The 15877-nt window shown below is 54.6% G+C and overlaps 1 protein-coding gene across 1 annotated transcript in view; it reads right to left on the minus strand.

Annotated features, from left to right (window-relative positions):
• Positions 1-15877, minus strand: part of NOL4L (nucleolar protein 4 like) — a 63206-nt gene that overhangs the window by 45977 nt on the left and 1352 nt on the right. The window lies entirely within an intron of this gene.

Consider the following 15877-nt stretch of genomic DNA (forward strand, 5'->3'; position numbering starts at 1 on the left):
GCAGGGGAAGCTCTTTGGACCTGCACATGGTGCTAAACCATCCTGGGAAGCCCTAAGATGTGAGGTACTCTTGCTGGCTGCAGTCCCCGTGGACATGGATCTGCCAGCAGGACAAGGTTTCACTGTGATGCCAGGATACAGCCCCTAAAGGAAGGAGCCAGCATCCCCTCCTTCCCTGCACTGACCTTTCCAAGGCTCCCTCCCTCTCACAGACGCAGAGCAGCTGAGCGCTGGCAGCAGCAGCACAGCTCTTTGTGTGTTCGGATGTGCTGGAGAGCAGGAGGCAGTAATTCTGCCACACGACAGTGGTGACAGACTGATGGGAGTGGGAAGTGTGGGGAGCAGTGCTCCTCCGAGCTGACTGGCACCAACGGTGTCAGCTCACACTGGCAGGGTATGCCGTGGGAAGGGGAGGCAGCCTCTGGGACCCGGCAGCTGCTATCGGCGCTCGGCACAAAGCACCAGAGCAGGAAGGGCTAGTGGGAGGTCGCCAGTAGCTACTGTAATGGCAGGGGGGACAGAGAAAGGGCCAGGCTTTGGGAGGTCACCTAGCTAGCTCCTTGAAAAAAACGCCATTTTTGCATAGACAAAAAAAAAATTTAAAATATTGTATCTATATATGTATATATATAGAGATATATATATAGCATCCCTTTAAGGGCTGCTTTCCAAAAGGAATGCATGGATATTGTCCAGTGGGTACCTACCAGGCTGCTAAGCAGCAACCTGCACATCTAAATGACCTGCAAACTATCTTTTTCACGTGCATTCACACATCCCAAAGGGCAGGCAGAGGCTGGCAGGGAGCTGTGGGCAGGGTCTGGCAGGGGTCTGCGTGCAAAGGGAACACCCAGTCTCCTAACCTGCGTTTGTGCTGTCCTTGGCTGGGCTCTGTATCTTACACAGTCTATAGGTTGAATAAATGCTGTTCTGTAAGCCACCAGTGAAGGGGTTCTCAAAAATCAATCACTTAGTGGGCCCACCTTCTGCTAAAGCCACCCAACACCTCAGAGGAGCAGTCATTTAATGTACAGCGCTGCCTATTAGAGTTGGCTCCTCACCCCAATTTCGGAACAGAGACTGCCTGTCCTGGGCACAGGCTGCAGCGGGACGCTCGCTGAGCTCACCCGGGACACGGACACGAGGATTTTCCAACACAAACCACCTCTGCCATCCCCGGGGAGCCCCAAGCCGGATCTGAAGGTGGCTGTAACAAAGAGAATATTGAGAGCGAACACAAGGGGCAGGGTGGCAGGGCTGTGTGGTGGGGGTCGGGAAACTTCGCCCCAGGGAGTGTCTTTGAGGAATATAGATCTAATTTCTTCTGTCACCGTTCAGAGAGTTTCAGTTTAATCGAGGGCATGGGTATTCCCCTGCCAAGGAGGAGCGGGCATTAGGAGGCTTCCTACTGACCAATAATCCTCAGAGCAGGGTTGAAATGAGGATAATTACAGAAACAGGACAAAGGAAAATGCAGCAGGGGAAAAGCACAGTCAGATCTAACAAGAAGAGCCCTCAAAATTAAGGCTGTAACCAACCCTGTATGCAAATCACCGTTTCCAGCCAGCTAATATCCTCCTCCCTGCACGGCCAGCAGATCCCTGTTTCCTCCTCGCTTTCAGAAGGAATGCAGTGAAGGTAACCTCAGGGTCTGGGCATTGCTACAGCCTCCTTGCACACCCAGCAGCGCTCTCCTCTCTACCCCGGCTGGATGCCGGATGCCGGAGCTGCCTCCTCAGCATCCCACTCCCTGCAGCGATCCTCCCCTGACTCCTTGCGTCTCTCCATCCCCTCCTCAGCCTTGTGACTGCTCTCCCCGTGATGATTATTTAGCTTTGGGAAGCAGGTGAGATGCAAGCAGCATCAAAGCCACTGGGTATAAGAAGCTGTATCAAGTCAGTGCCTCCAGGATTAGGGAGGTTTATATCTGGCAATATACCCAAATGTTGACCGAGGATTTAAGAGGACACGTGTGCTGTAGAGTACCTCTCCGAGGGGCCCACGCCCCTCGGGTTCCTCCTTCCACACCCAGCATTGCTCACCAGTATTCAAGGCATGAGTCAGAGCCCATAATATCTCAGAAAGGCTTAAAAACTCCTCAGGTTTAAATAGCAATAAAAATTCACTTGGGAAACAGAATGGAAAGAAGGGATGCTTTTACTCTGTCCTGGTACTGGGGCTTTATTAGAAGTCACCTGCCCCCTCAAGAAGTAAAAGATTTCAGGAGCAAAGCACAGAGGTGCTTGGAAGCCAGTGGCATTTCAGATGCTGAGAATTCCCTCTGCCACCTTCAGCCATCCTCTGTTCCTCTATATTTGCCCAGCACCGCTCCATTTCTTCTTTCCCAGTCTCTCCTTCACTGTCTCTGTGTACTGTGCCCCACAGTTCTCACCCCCCCACCTTCCTCTCATCCTCCCCACCTTCCCAGAGCTGTGAGCACTCTCTCCTCTCAGCTCCTCTCCTCCATCAGGTCTTTTTTCCTCCCCAGTGTCCTTTGTCTTCCCCACCTCCTCTCGTTCCACATCTCTGAGCATCCGTACCCCCGGGACGCTCTGCCCTAGGACCACTCTCCTCTGTCCCTGCTCCACCCCGGCAGCCTCCAGCAGCCGCCGATCTGTGCCGGGAGGCGCCTCTGCGGGCCGCGGTCCCCGCCGTGCCCGGCCCCGGGCGGCGACAGCCATTTCAGGCAGCGCTGTCCCGGGTGCGGCACGGGCCGGGCAGCGCTCCCAGGGCCGGGGACCGGCCATGGCGCTGCCAGCGCCGAGCCCCGGCACCTTTGTTCTCGGCAGCCGCCCCGGGCACGCTCGGCCCCCGCCCGGCCCGGGACGGGGGCGGCGCGGCGGGAGGGGACGGGGAGCGCCCGGGCAGCCCCGAGCGGCGGCGCGGGGTGACATCTGCCGCGGCGGGGAGGGAGGCAGGGCCGGGCGAGCCCCCCCGCCCGGGCCGGGCTGGGGCCCGCCGGCAGGTAGCGGGTAACCACGGCAACCGGCGGTAATCCGCTCCCCCGGGCCCGCCGCCGCCGCCCCGCGCCCGCTGCCCCCGCGCCCGCCGCGCCCCGCCCGGCGCGGACCGGCCCGGGGCAGGCACCGCCGGGGCCCGCTGGGGCCGGGCCCGCACCTCGCCGAGCCTGGGACGGGCAGAGTCCGGGGAGGGTTCCTACCGCCCCCAGGCACCGCCATCCCGCCGGAGCTCTGCTCACCTCTCCAGCCCCACTGCAGCCCTGCCGCGCTCCCTCAGCCCCGCCACACCCCCACATGGGCCTGCCCCGGCTCCTTCAAGGACCTGCCGTGTTCCCACACAGCCCTGACATGTTCCCACAGTCCTGTCATGGCTTTCACAGTCCTGCCATAGCTCCCACAGCCCTGCCATGGCTCCCCATAGCTCTGTTATGCTCCCTCACAGCCCTGCCATGGCTCCCACAGTCCTGCCATGGTTCCCACCCATAGCTCTGCCGTGCTCCCACACAGCCCTGCCATGTTCCCACATGGACCAACCATCGCTCCTACACAGCCTGGTCCTGCCTTGGAGCCTGGCAGCAGCACCCACACATCTCCATCACCAGCCTCCTCCACCCACCCAACTCCCTCTGCTCCCAGCAACCTGCTGTGTCTCCACCAGCCCCTGTGGCCATTCCTCAGCAGCCTGGCCTGGGTGTGAAAACTGCCATAATGGGAAATGTTCACAGCAAACTGTAGCACTGATGAACTAGCCCTGTTTTCTGTGGGGCAGCAGATCTATGACCAGCAGCTGCCACTTGATCCAGTCCTTGCTGCCTGCAGTGACCTCCACCCCAAGCCCCGGTGAGCTGCCACCACCCCAGCGAAACCAGACTCCCAACCCAGGCAGCTCCAGGGAGGCCAAGGGATGACAGCAGGCTTCAGGCACTTCTCAACCCTGCAACCCCTTCCCCAACTTGGACTTGGGTTTGGGAGAATCTGGGAGTGTTTAACTGGAGCTCTCCAAAGCCTGCATGCGCCCAGCTCCTCTTCAAACTGACTGGGGTAGACACTGCCAGAGGAACTGGAAACTGCCCATTCTGGGCTCAGCAGCATGAAAGGTCTTGGCTCTGCCCTTCACTGGTTGGCAGGGTAATATCTTCCTTCTCCAGTGGGACTGGCAGTTCTCCTGGGGCCCAGGAAGATACCCTGCTTCACGGCTCTGCAGGGACGCGTCCCTTTTCCAAGGGGGTTATGCTGGAGGGCCATCAGACTGGGACTGCTGGAGTGGGATGGGAGGGAGTGCCGACTGCTTTCCCATCTGCTGTGCTCAACAGCAGATAAAACACTGCCCTGGCCCTCGCGCGAGGGGCTGATACCAGCCGAATTCAGCTTCCTGTGAGTCAAAAGCCGCTTCCTGCCAGCAGAGCCCTGCCTGATAATGGCTGTGTTCTGCTCTCTGCCTGGGAGCAGACCCTCTGCCCTCGCCTCTCCTTGTGCTTCCCACATGAAAGCGTTCCCTTCTGTATCTCCCAACCACAGCATCTCCCCGCCCCAGTACAGAGTCGCACGTTAAACTAATTTCCTGCTGCTTGCTGGAAGGGCCACTGTCACCCTCATCCCTGGGACAGCCGAGCTGGATGTTTGGGGCCAGCCGTATCGAGCTGTCCCTCAAGGTCACCTCCCTCGTACACAGATACAGGCCACATCGCTCGCTCTGCTCCAGCTGCTGCTGGCTGTGGGACACAACCACTGTCCCCAGCCAGGTCAGGATCACAGTTCTCCTGTCCCATGCTGGAGTCACCCCATGGCATGACCATGGGTTCTCCAGCCGACACCAGCAGCAGTGCCACTCCTGTGGCACTCACCTAACCCTCGCCCTTTCTTGCAGCCCTGGGTAGTTCCTTCTGCTGCACAAAGGAGGATCCTTTTTATGAGAAGAGCAAATGTGAGGTTAGGGTTTTATCTGAGCACTCTGCTGCTCTTTCCTTTTTGAAGTGCCTTTCTAATTTTCTAAAAGTTGTATTTTGTTGTAAGGGAATTTTTGGTCTTCTGACAAAAATGGCCAGCTGGACCAGGGACAGGGCAAAGCAGTTGGGACCTACTGGGATCAGAAACTGTGACACACAGCATGGGATGTAATCCTGCCATACTGCCAGAGACTTCCCATCAAGTGCTCCAGAGATCATAGAAACATGGAATGGCTTAGATTAGAAGAGACCTTAAAAACCATCTAGTTCCAATCCCTCTGCCATGGGCAGGGACACCTTTCACTACAGCAGATTTCTCCAAGTCCCATCCAATCTGGCCTTGAACGCTTCCAGGGATGGGGCAGCTACAGCTTCTCTGGGCAGCCTGTGCCAGTATCTCACCACCCTCACAGGGAAGCATTTCCTCTGAACACTGTGATTCCTCAAGACCATCCCCCTGGGTAGCCCATGGCCTCCCAGTGTCCACCTATGCTGGTGCTGTGGCCACCTCCAGCCCATAGCTCACCGCCCACCTCTGCAACTACTCCTCCTGCACAGACTTCAGCACCAAAACAGACGCTTTATTTCAATATGGACTCTTACAACTTTTGATCAAGAAACTGTTCTTGGTACTTCTCATCTCTGGGAAGTCAGCCCTTGATTGGCTTCTATATTTAGACTTCTCCAGGGCTTTAGGAAGTTCACTCCTCATGGTATTTAGGTGTAGGATGAAAGCAGCTTTTGCGGGGGATATGTTAAACCACAGCAGGCTCCCTCTGCTAATGCTGCGAGGAGAAAGAGGAGCTAGATTCCTCGAACTTCCCTCTTCCTCTTGCCCCTCATGCCACGGGCACAGTGCATGCCTTAGAAATAGGCACCAGGGAGACACTGGGCTGAAAACAGTATCAGCTGTATTGCTCATAATAAAAGAACCCACAAGAAGATGATGGGAAATGCTCTGACTGACAGATTTTGCTCTTTTTTTTCTCCTGGAAATATTTTGCTAAGAAATTTTTCTGATCATTTCTGGTTGGAAAATGTGAGAGAAAGCAGTTGCTAAAATGCTGATGGTGCTTCCCTGTGCTGAGCATTTCGTGTTGTGTCTTGTTGCACCAAGCAAACACGAAGCCCCATCCTGCACTGAGAGCTCCAGCTCCACTCACTGCAGTGAAAACAGCCCCAGCCCTCCTGAGCAGCTGAGCATCCCTCTGGCCCAAGAGGGGCCATTCTCCTGGGGAAACTGAGGCACAAGAAGAAATAATTTTCCTGACACTCTGTATGACTCAGGCCGAGACTGGGGGCATTCACATTGTTTCTCTACCCAGAACTGTACACAATACTTTTCTTTTTTTTTTTTTTCTCAAAGTAAACACTTCCTCATGAGGGGAGCCGGGTGCTTTATTTTTAGCTGGCAAACACAGCTGAGGTGTGTGTCTTTACAGGGCACAGGCGCCCCTTCAGAGCGAGCCGCTCTTTCAGCCACCGCAGCTGAGCCATGGGGATGGGTCCAGGCCTTTGCTCTGACCTCGGCTTATTCCTCTCCTGGCTCCCAGGCCTGGGAATGAAAACAGAGCAGCCTGGGAGGGGCGAGCCTGGAAATGGCAGCCCTGCCTCCAGCTGTGGAGAGAGCCCAGGTGCAGGGTGCCAAGGGGGGTTTGTGTGCTTGGGGTCTGGTGGGTGACTGGGGACAGGGCTGCCATCCATCCCAGGGCTGCCTGAAGGACAGAGGAGAAGCCCAGCAGGAAGAGATTCTTGCTCAGATGCCTCCTTGGATGCCTGCTCTGCCTGGGAGGCAGAGGACATTTTGCACGGCGCAAGAGAGCAGAGCTGCCTCCCTGCCAGCACCAGGCTGTGCGCTGGCGGGGAAGCCGCAGGAGCAGCTGGATCTGGCAGGCAGAGGCAAGCTCAGTGCTCCCCAGTAAATGTGACCCTGCACCTGCCGGCCGGGAGTGATGGGGAGCTGGCTCTTTCAGGGATAGCAAAATTCTGGGTGCTGTGGAGCAGCACGAGCTGCTGTTGGAGCACTATTTCATTTGGGTTTGGTGAGAAAGGTTCCTGCAGCCTCGTGAGTGGAGCACCTGACTGACCTTCCTGGGAAATTGCTCCCTGGGGCTGTGGACTTCCCACTCCCTGTCAGCTGGTGAGCATCACCCTCCTCTCCGAGGTGTGCAGGACCTGTGCGGGAGAAGTGTCAGGCTGTGGGTGCCGACGGGGAAGAGATCATGAGAATTATTTTCTGGATTATTATAATGTTGCAGTCTTTCTTAATATTTTGAAATAGGCAAGGTTTGCACAGAGGAACTGTGGATGTTCTGTCACTGCAAGTGCTCAAGGTCAGGTTGGACAGGGCTTGGAGCAACCTGGTCTAGTGGAAGGTGTCCCTGCCCATGGTGGGAGGTTGGAATGAGATGATCCTTAAGGTCCATTCCCACCTTCTAGGATTCCATGATTCTAAAATGTGAGTTTGGTAGCTTTTAAAAAATGTATCTGCAAAGGTGGGCAGTGATTTCTTAAGGTTATTTGGATCTTGGTTGAGGTCATTTGGGGGAGAATGCTATCAGAATGGAAAAAAGGGGGGAAATAGTGCTAAACTGCATTTACAATCAGAAGATTTTTTTATATTCCACAGCATCCTGAAAAAAATATAGAACTAGGAATCTAAAGAATATTGAAAAGATGTAGCTGTAACGCAAACTCAGAACATGTCTAGAGGTGGCTCTTCCTTGAAGAAACTTATCACTGTGAGCGATCTCCCCAGCAGCAAGCACTAATCTAATAAAAATCACAACCAAAGCAAAATCCTTTGAGTCACAGGGGGGCCAAGGCACTGTAACAAGTGGCGAGATGACCTGTCACAGCAAGGTGACCCCTGTACGCCTAGGAATAGACCCAGCAGTGTCAGGGCAGCCAGGTGACATCATCACACCTACAGTGAGAACATGGTGATGTCAAAATGAAACTGAGGAGGAGGAGATACGAAGCAACAGCAGTTCAGCTCGTCAGTGCTAAGAAAAATTATGTAAAATCAGTTACAAATGATGCTACAGTGAATCAAGGTCAGGCAGGGCTAAGAGACTGAGCCCTGGATGTGTGGCATCCCAATGCCAGCTCTGTGCCCTGGCAGCTCCCAGTATGTGGGCCACTGTCAGAGACTCCCACAGGAACAGCGTGATGTGCCTCTAGGGAAATGCTGACAGCTCAGCGGACGTGGCAGAGGGGTAAAAGGCCTGCATGCCCTCCCCTTCCAAGCCAGACTCCTCTCCAGGTCAGGGCACGGCAGGGATTGAGCTGCACCACAGCACAGTGGCTTCAGCACAGCCAGCCCTGATACTGGAGCCTGGGAACGCCGATTGCCACAGCCAAGCACCACCACGTCTGCTCCCCAGGAGCCCACAGTGGGTTCAAGGAATGGGGACATTATGGAACCATAAGGGTCATGCTGGACTGACCATCATGCCCTTTCCAACATGGGAGCCCAGGAAAACTGATGTCCACTGCCCTCAGTGAGAGCAGGCACTTGTATTTATCCTGGGCTCTGGCTCTGCAAGGCTGGAGGGTCCTATACAGGGAGTCAGGGCAGGGGCCACAGGGGACAGACACAGATGAAAGTCTGTTTTTTCTCCCCTTGCATTCAGGTAAACCCCACTGTATTCCAATTCGTGTCCATCATAACCACTCTAGTTGAACCTCAACCCTTCCAAAAGCCAAACTCAGACTTGTAGATAAGCCCAGGAATGATTCCCCACTGGCCTGGGATGACAAAGTGGAATTTTTTTGAGCTCTTAACTGAGACTACATGTGGGGCGAGCAGAAGTTAAGCATGGTTTTAAACACTCTGTTGTGGTAATCCATCTGCAGAGATCCCTCTCCCAGGTGTGACACTTCATCCCATCACATCTGGTCTCAGTGCCACATCACTGCAGGCTGGACACATGGGGCTTATGGAGTGGCCTCACATCTGGCTCTCCCTGGTCTTTTGTGAGTCTGTGTGTCCAAACAGGGATGCTTTTGGGACCAGAGGAAAGGGGGGGCAAAGCAAGCAGGGCAGGGAAGGCAGACAATTAATACAACCTGCCCTCTGTGTGAGGAATAAATTGGCAGCTGACAGGTTATAATCTGTGCAAGCAGGATCTTCACAGGAGAGGTGAAGGCTCCATTGGGGGCCAATTGGATGGTTAATTAGGAGGACAAAGCAGAGGATTCGTGAAAATGTTTATGAAACAGTGCTTGGCAAGGGAGCCCCTGAGAAATGCACACCCGAGAGGAGCTGCTTTGGGCTGGGAGAGGAAACACGAGGGTGAAACAGCAGAGCGAGCGCTGAGAGGGAAAACAGCCATGCAAATGTCCGCGAGAGGACGGGGATTCCCAGGTGCCCCGCGGAGGAGTTCTGGGGAGGACCCGAGGACACCTAATTTTTCTAGAAATACCCGGGCTGTGTCCTCCCTCCTCCTGTGCCGTGCCCAGCCCGGTGCGGCGGGGAGCAGGCTCTGGGTGCCGGCAGGCACCGCTGCCGCAGCCAATCGGCACCCGCTGGCCGGGCAGAGAAGGGCACGAGGAAAGCAATTAAACCGGAGCTTTGATTGGGCTCACAGATGACTGCTTGTGCTAGAAATGCTTGAGCTTCTTTAAGCGCCTCGGCGGTGGCTGGAGCCGGCCTGATCCCCCATCCCCTCCTCGGCGCGTCGCTGCTGCGGCAGCGGGAGCGTGACTGATGCTCTCTGTCCCACACACGGCTCCGAGAGCTCAGAGGTAGGAACCAGTTGCTAAGAGACAGGACTGTACTTTCCAGCCCACATCCAGACCTTTGTCACCAGCTCAAGGGCTTTCTGCCGGATCCAAACGCCCGGCGCAGGTGAGCGGGAGCAGGCAGGCCTCCTCCCAGCTCCGGGAGCCACAGCACCAGCCTCCAGACTGAGCATGGAAACGACAAACCCAAAGGCATCCCCGAGGGACTGGGACTGGCTGCTTGTCCCAGTGCTGTGAGACTGCAAATTGGAACAGCCTGCAGCACCTGGGAACCGGTGTGGGTGGTACCTGCAGCACTGAGACCCAGAAGGTTTTGGATGTCACCACAGTGTGGATGAGGGGATGACTCGGTATTTGCTTTGAGATCCCTCCTTCAAATGCAAGCCAAGAGAGGAATCCCAAACTTTAGGTTCCCTTTTTTGTGGGGGGGTGGCTTCCTGCTGAATTTGGATTCTTACACTCCCATAAAAGCAACTCATTACCAATTGGAAAGCCTGAACTTGATCCACAGAGACTGAGTGACCCCATCTTTTCCAGAGCACTCCCTCTCTCTTGGTGAGGAGCAAATCCATCAGAGCCCTTGCCCGTCTGCTGGAAGGGAAATACATCCTCTGGGGCTGCCAAGCCAAAGCAGAGCAAGGACAGAGAAAAACCACTCACACAGCATTGTCTTCCTGGCTGTCACTCCGTGAAGGGCCCTGCACTGTGCCAGGAAGACACAACCAGCCTCCACTTCCAGAGGCTGCTGCCTTAACCTCAGACATGGACACTGTTACCCAAACCTCTGCTCTGCTCTCTGCTGTTACACACAGCACAGACTGTCTGCAGTTATTTCTCCTCAAATAAATTGCTATTCTTTGGCACCAGCCATAAAAGTGGAAGTCAGTAGCTTTCCAACAAAGACAATGATTATGGCCAACAGGTACCTGCCCTTGCTACAATCAGCTAATTAAAACAGACACTGAAGCTCAAGGGGTAGCTCTGGCCCATTCTCAATGTGATTCTTCAGAGGTGGGCACAGCTGATATGAGATCAGGGAAAGATAATTAATACTTTGCACTAAAGAGAGAGATATTAATATGCATCCCTCTGTCATGGCAATGCCAGAGCATCCATGCTGGTCAGGCTGAGTGGATACTCCACCAATGTTCCTCCACACCCCTGGGCTTTCCCTGCCATTTGCTTGTCCACAGTGTAAGTTCACAGACTGCTCATATCAAGCCTAACATAATGAGAAAACTAAAACTGAACAAGTTGTATCAGAAGGAGATTATTGCTGAGAATGGTCCTGAGAAAGTTCCCACTGAAAGGACTGTGGCTGCTCCTCTGGGCTCTGCTGCAGACTTCAGTCAGTGACTGAATTCCCCCTTCTGCCCGTGGTCAGAGCAAGCCCCTCTGAGCAATAACCCAGGAGAAGAGCTGAGAACAGCCATGTACTGTCCTTACAGCCTGTCCTCTCTGCTCCTCATTAACTAGGCCCTGAGTGCTTGGACCCTCTTCCTGTGCCCAGGTGGGACACAACCTGGAGTGTGGGAACAACAGCCCCTTGTCAGACACGGGGTTCTTTACATTTCAGCCTCACTGAGCAAGACCTGGCTTCGGTTGTCTGCTTTTGGATCTTCTTCAGAGTGACACCATTTGAGAAATACAAATATGAAAACAATTGTAGGTGAAAGAGACAACTTTGAGATAAATGTTATCCGAAAAACACTTCTCCTCTTGGATCAGCAATGCCATGCCTGTTTCTGGAATCATGTAGAATGTGCAGTGTAGCTGGCATAGAGTTATTTTTCAGAAACTGTTTGGTCAGACATGTATTGGGAACTAGAACCTTTGCTGATGGACCTCCAGGTCTCACAAGCGCTGGAGACCGAAGCCAGCACCCAAGGATGAGGGTGGCTGGGATGGTGGGATCTCTGGGGCTGGGACATGGTACTAATGACCACAGTGGGACAGCCTTTAATCAGGCTTGTAGGCTTGGCAGAAATAAAACAAGGACTGAATAAGATGCTGGTTTCCTCCTTATCCTTAGAAGCGGCTTCAGTGGGCTGTCCTGAAAGGAGTGAGCAGGGAATGGGCTTTGCTGACAGATCTCCTGCTCCCAGCAGTGAGAACTTCATTCTGCCAGTCTGTGTAAATGCAGATCATCAGAGCTCTTTAAATTCACCTTTCTACAGCTTCAGCTACTGCCTGGTGAGCCTAAGCCAGCTCTTGGGCCCAGGGGATTGGGTGTCACTGCTCTCTCTGACTCTTACCACGACTGCTTCAGATGTAAAATCTGTGGCTGATGTACAAACATGGGGCTGAATCTGGACGGGATGCTAACGTGGGAGATTTTCTTTACATGAGGTTGAATAGGACCGTGCACCCAGGCCAGAATTATTCCAGTCTCCTAAGGGTGCATTTAAATGTCAACCTGCCATTGGTTCCACTCCTTGGAAAAGCTGGTGCTGCCCTGTGTGCTCAGGGTGGGATCTCACCACAGGTGAAAGCTCTGCATGCTCTGAGCAAGGCTGGTGCAATGGGAGTAATAGACAATTTCTCAGATAATACCCTGAGGCCCATCTGCCTTGTCTAAGGCTCTTCTGAATGGTCTTGATTTATTTTTTTTATCACTTGAAGTCCCCAGAAAGTCTGAGTGGTTATTCACGCCGTGAAAACCTTCTGTTGACTGATGTTCTTAGAGGTTATAGATGTGCAGCTTTTTGGGGCACTGAATATGGTCATTGAAGGGTACTTGTATCAGGAAAAATGTAGCCTCTATGAGCTGTTGGAGCAGCATCTTTCTGACATGCCCGGCTCCTCAGCTCCGGCATTCTGCCACTGTGCTGTGCTGTCCCACGGCCTGGCACCACAGCTTTCACAGCACAACACTCCCTGTCTCTGGAGCTAAAACGAATTTAAAGATAGGCTGTGCTGTGGGATTTATCCGCTGTCCTGTGGGATAGCTTTCCTGCTGTCCACGAAAGCCTCCATCCATTTTGCATTTTGGATTCACCAATTATATTTCTCCCCCCACCCTAGCATCATTCCTTGGGTGAGTTTCACCAGGCACAATCGTGAAATAATTTTGAACATCTGGTTCCAGGGGAGCTGGCACAGGTGAGCTGTACCTGTACAACAGCAGCAACCCACTGGAGCAATGCCCTCATCCTGTGAGCGATGCCTACAGAGCCCCAGAGCCTCATGTCAGCGCTGCGGGGGACGGGGAGAGAGCAGCAAAGCAGAATCAAACGTGGGCAGTGCTGCAGAGCCTGCCTGGTCCCCACGGCTCTGCACAGCCCCCGAAGGGCCGGGCTGACACCAGGCTTCCCCTGCTCATCCCGCAGCCCCCAGCCTGCATCACGGCCTGCCAGCACGAATCTGTCCTGGCCGCCACGCCGGAGTTGTGACAAGCTCCCACCGCACACGGCCAAGTACAGCATCGATTTCGAGAGCAGCTAACGCCCGAGCCCAAGTCTGAGGAGAACCCTCCCCTGCACACCCGCTGCTCCGGCCACAGCCATCTGCTCCGCCGGTTGTCACCGAGTGCTGTCCATTTCCCTGCACTGTGGCTCCATCTCGCTCCACGTTTGTCTGGGAAAGACTGTCTAAATGATGCTAAACGCTTAGGACAAGAGGGACATGAGATTATAATGAACTGCATCTTAGCACCTTGTCACGGACAAATTCTCCCATAGTTCTCAGCAAAGCTGGGGAGAAGGATGAGTGCTGCCCATCCGGTGCCAGGATTCGGCCCAGCCGATGGATAACGAGGGGGTTCACACCTTAGAGTGTGTTAGCCATAGGAAAGAAGGGCAGATCTGAGCACTTTGGGCTGTATCCATTGTCTGTGCTGCAGCAGCACACAAAGATACCCTCCTCCTCCTCCTCTCAGTACAGCCTAAGTGTATTTTTTCCAACACCCTGACCTAAAGGATGCACAGTCCAGCCCGTGTGTGAATAGGGCTGTCAGGCAACAATGTCCTACACCGCTAAACCGCCTGTGTTTATCTGCGCAGGGCTTTTTTAATTGTATGTGTTAAATGTCCAGCATCTTTGGGACGTTCATCTGGGAAAAAGAAATGTGAACAGTCTCTGTGCCAGACATCCGTCCGCACTGCTGTTCCTATTCCCAGTGCATTCTTTGAGAAGACCACCATCTGCTCTGACCACCACCTAAGGCAGATGCCCCCTTCTCAGTGCACAGTCCCCGCTCTCAAGCCACCCAAATCTGATTAGGCCTGTTCTGATGAGAGGCCTGGAGGAGGGCAAGGGAAAGTTACTCAGGAGAGAAAATAATAACCACATGTTAATTAATTTTTCACTACAGATGCACAGAAAATACACAAACCAGCTCAGGGTGCATAAGCCAAAAGGAACAGCTCTACTGGCTTGCTGGGGCGGTGGGGGGGTGTGATTATTTTGGAGGTTTGGGATTATCATTATTGTTATTATTTTCCAGAGGAGGAGTGGCCCCAGCCCTGTCAGGGAAAGGAAATCTTATCCCCACTGCTGCCCTCTATGCACTCTTTACCACCTCTTTTCCAGCCTTCCCTCCGGGTCCCTCAGATTTCCTGTGGCGTCCTGCAGTGAGAGCAGAGCGGGACGCACCCCAGCCACCCCCTCACTGCACCCGGGCTGGGGGCTCCGCTGTCCCTGCAGCAGGGGACACCCCCAGAACGGTGCTCGCCCGGCAGATGTGCTCGGGGAAGGGTGAGCGGACAGGACGAGTGGGATCAGATTGCTGAGGAGCACAGCCAGGGGAAAGCAACCAAAACACCGCTCCAGAAGTATTTGGGGAAAGCAGCTGAACAGACATTAAAACAGAATCCAGGCGTTACTGCCCAGCAAAAGCCTCATATCAGCTTCATGAATTATTTGACTGTGTGCCTGAAAGTAAGGAAATACACCCCAGACCCAGCCCAAACCACCAAGGATGCAGAGAGCACTGAATTACAAGGAGCTGAAGAAAATCCCTGACAAGTTATCTCTGAATTTGAGAGCCACTTCAGGCAAAACCAAACTCTCAACTGCACCCATCTGAAATGGTCCATGGGATTCCTGGTGGAGAGTGACACATTGGGGCCAGGGAGGTCATGACCAAAGGAGCAGAAGGCAACAACTTCGACAGACCCACTCTGGAAGGTTTTGGGGACTGTGATGACTGGTCTCCCTTTGCAGTGGCTCTGCAAAGTGCTCCCTGTACGAACATCTGGCAGGCATCTAGGCACTGGGAAATAAGCTGTATTGCCCCTTGGAAAATTCGGTTGTCCCCTAGGATATATCTGCCTGTGTTTGCTGGTTTAGGGGAGCCTGGGTGTAACGCCTGTCTGTAGCCTGCAGGGACTCTGCCAGGGAAGATGCGGGGGCCTAGGCATGCTCCTCGCTGAAACTTCATCTGTGCAGAGGCCCTTTGGGAATATGCGGGCTTGTGCCGGCCTGGTTGAGCCGCTGACCCTCGGGACTCCCTCCCGGACAAAGGGGAGGGGGCGTCTAGCGAGCAGCGGGGTCGAGGGAGTCTGGGCCTCTCTGGGGTACCATGACTCTGCAGCATTTGGAAGATCTGGGATAGAGTCGCTGACTGGATGGAGAGGACCCGGGAGGGAGTGCTGGATCTTTGGAAGGGGGTACAGCTCCTAATCCGCCCTCCTCGGGGGATCCTGGCACAGGGGGAGTGATAGAGGAGGGCTGCTAAGAGGTCTTAAAAAAAAAAAAAATCGCGAAGAATTTTTTTGGGGCATTGCATGGGGGAGCGGGGCTCAGAGGGGAGAAAGAAAGGAGCCTCTGAGCACCACGAAGGGAGAGGGAGAAATAATGACCCTTCCCCCTCCCCCCAATAATCAGGCGGACCAGATGGGAGGTAAATAGTGCGTTTAGAAGCATTTGCCACAGATGGGCTGCCCTCAATGGAAGCATCCTCCAGCCACATCAATGCTGGAGTCTGTGTGCACAGAAAACACTGCACCCTTCAGAGCAGCAGCAGCGGCAGCAGCAGCAGCAGCGGGAGAGGCGGGGAGGGACAGGGGAAAAAAAAATCCCTGCCAGAGCCCTCCGGTGCCCGCGGTCCCGGCGGGGCGGAGAGGGGCGCGGGGGATGGCGGGGGGCGCGGGGCCGGGGCCGGGGCAGCCCCGCCGGGCGCTCCCTGCGCGGAGCCGGGGCCGCCAAAGTTGCGCGTTTCCCCCCGCGCCGGGCAGCGGGACACGCTCGGGACGGGAACAATGGGGCGGCGGGGCAGCCCCGGGC

The sequence above is a fragment of the Catharus ustulatus genome, chromosome 17, assembly GCF_009819885.2.
Source record: "Catharus ustulatus isolate bCatUst1 chromosome 17, bCatUst1.pri.v2, whole genome shotgun sequence".
Lineage (NCBI taxonomy): Eukaryota > Metazoa > Chordata > Aves > Passeriformes > Turdidae > Catharus > Catharus ustulatus.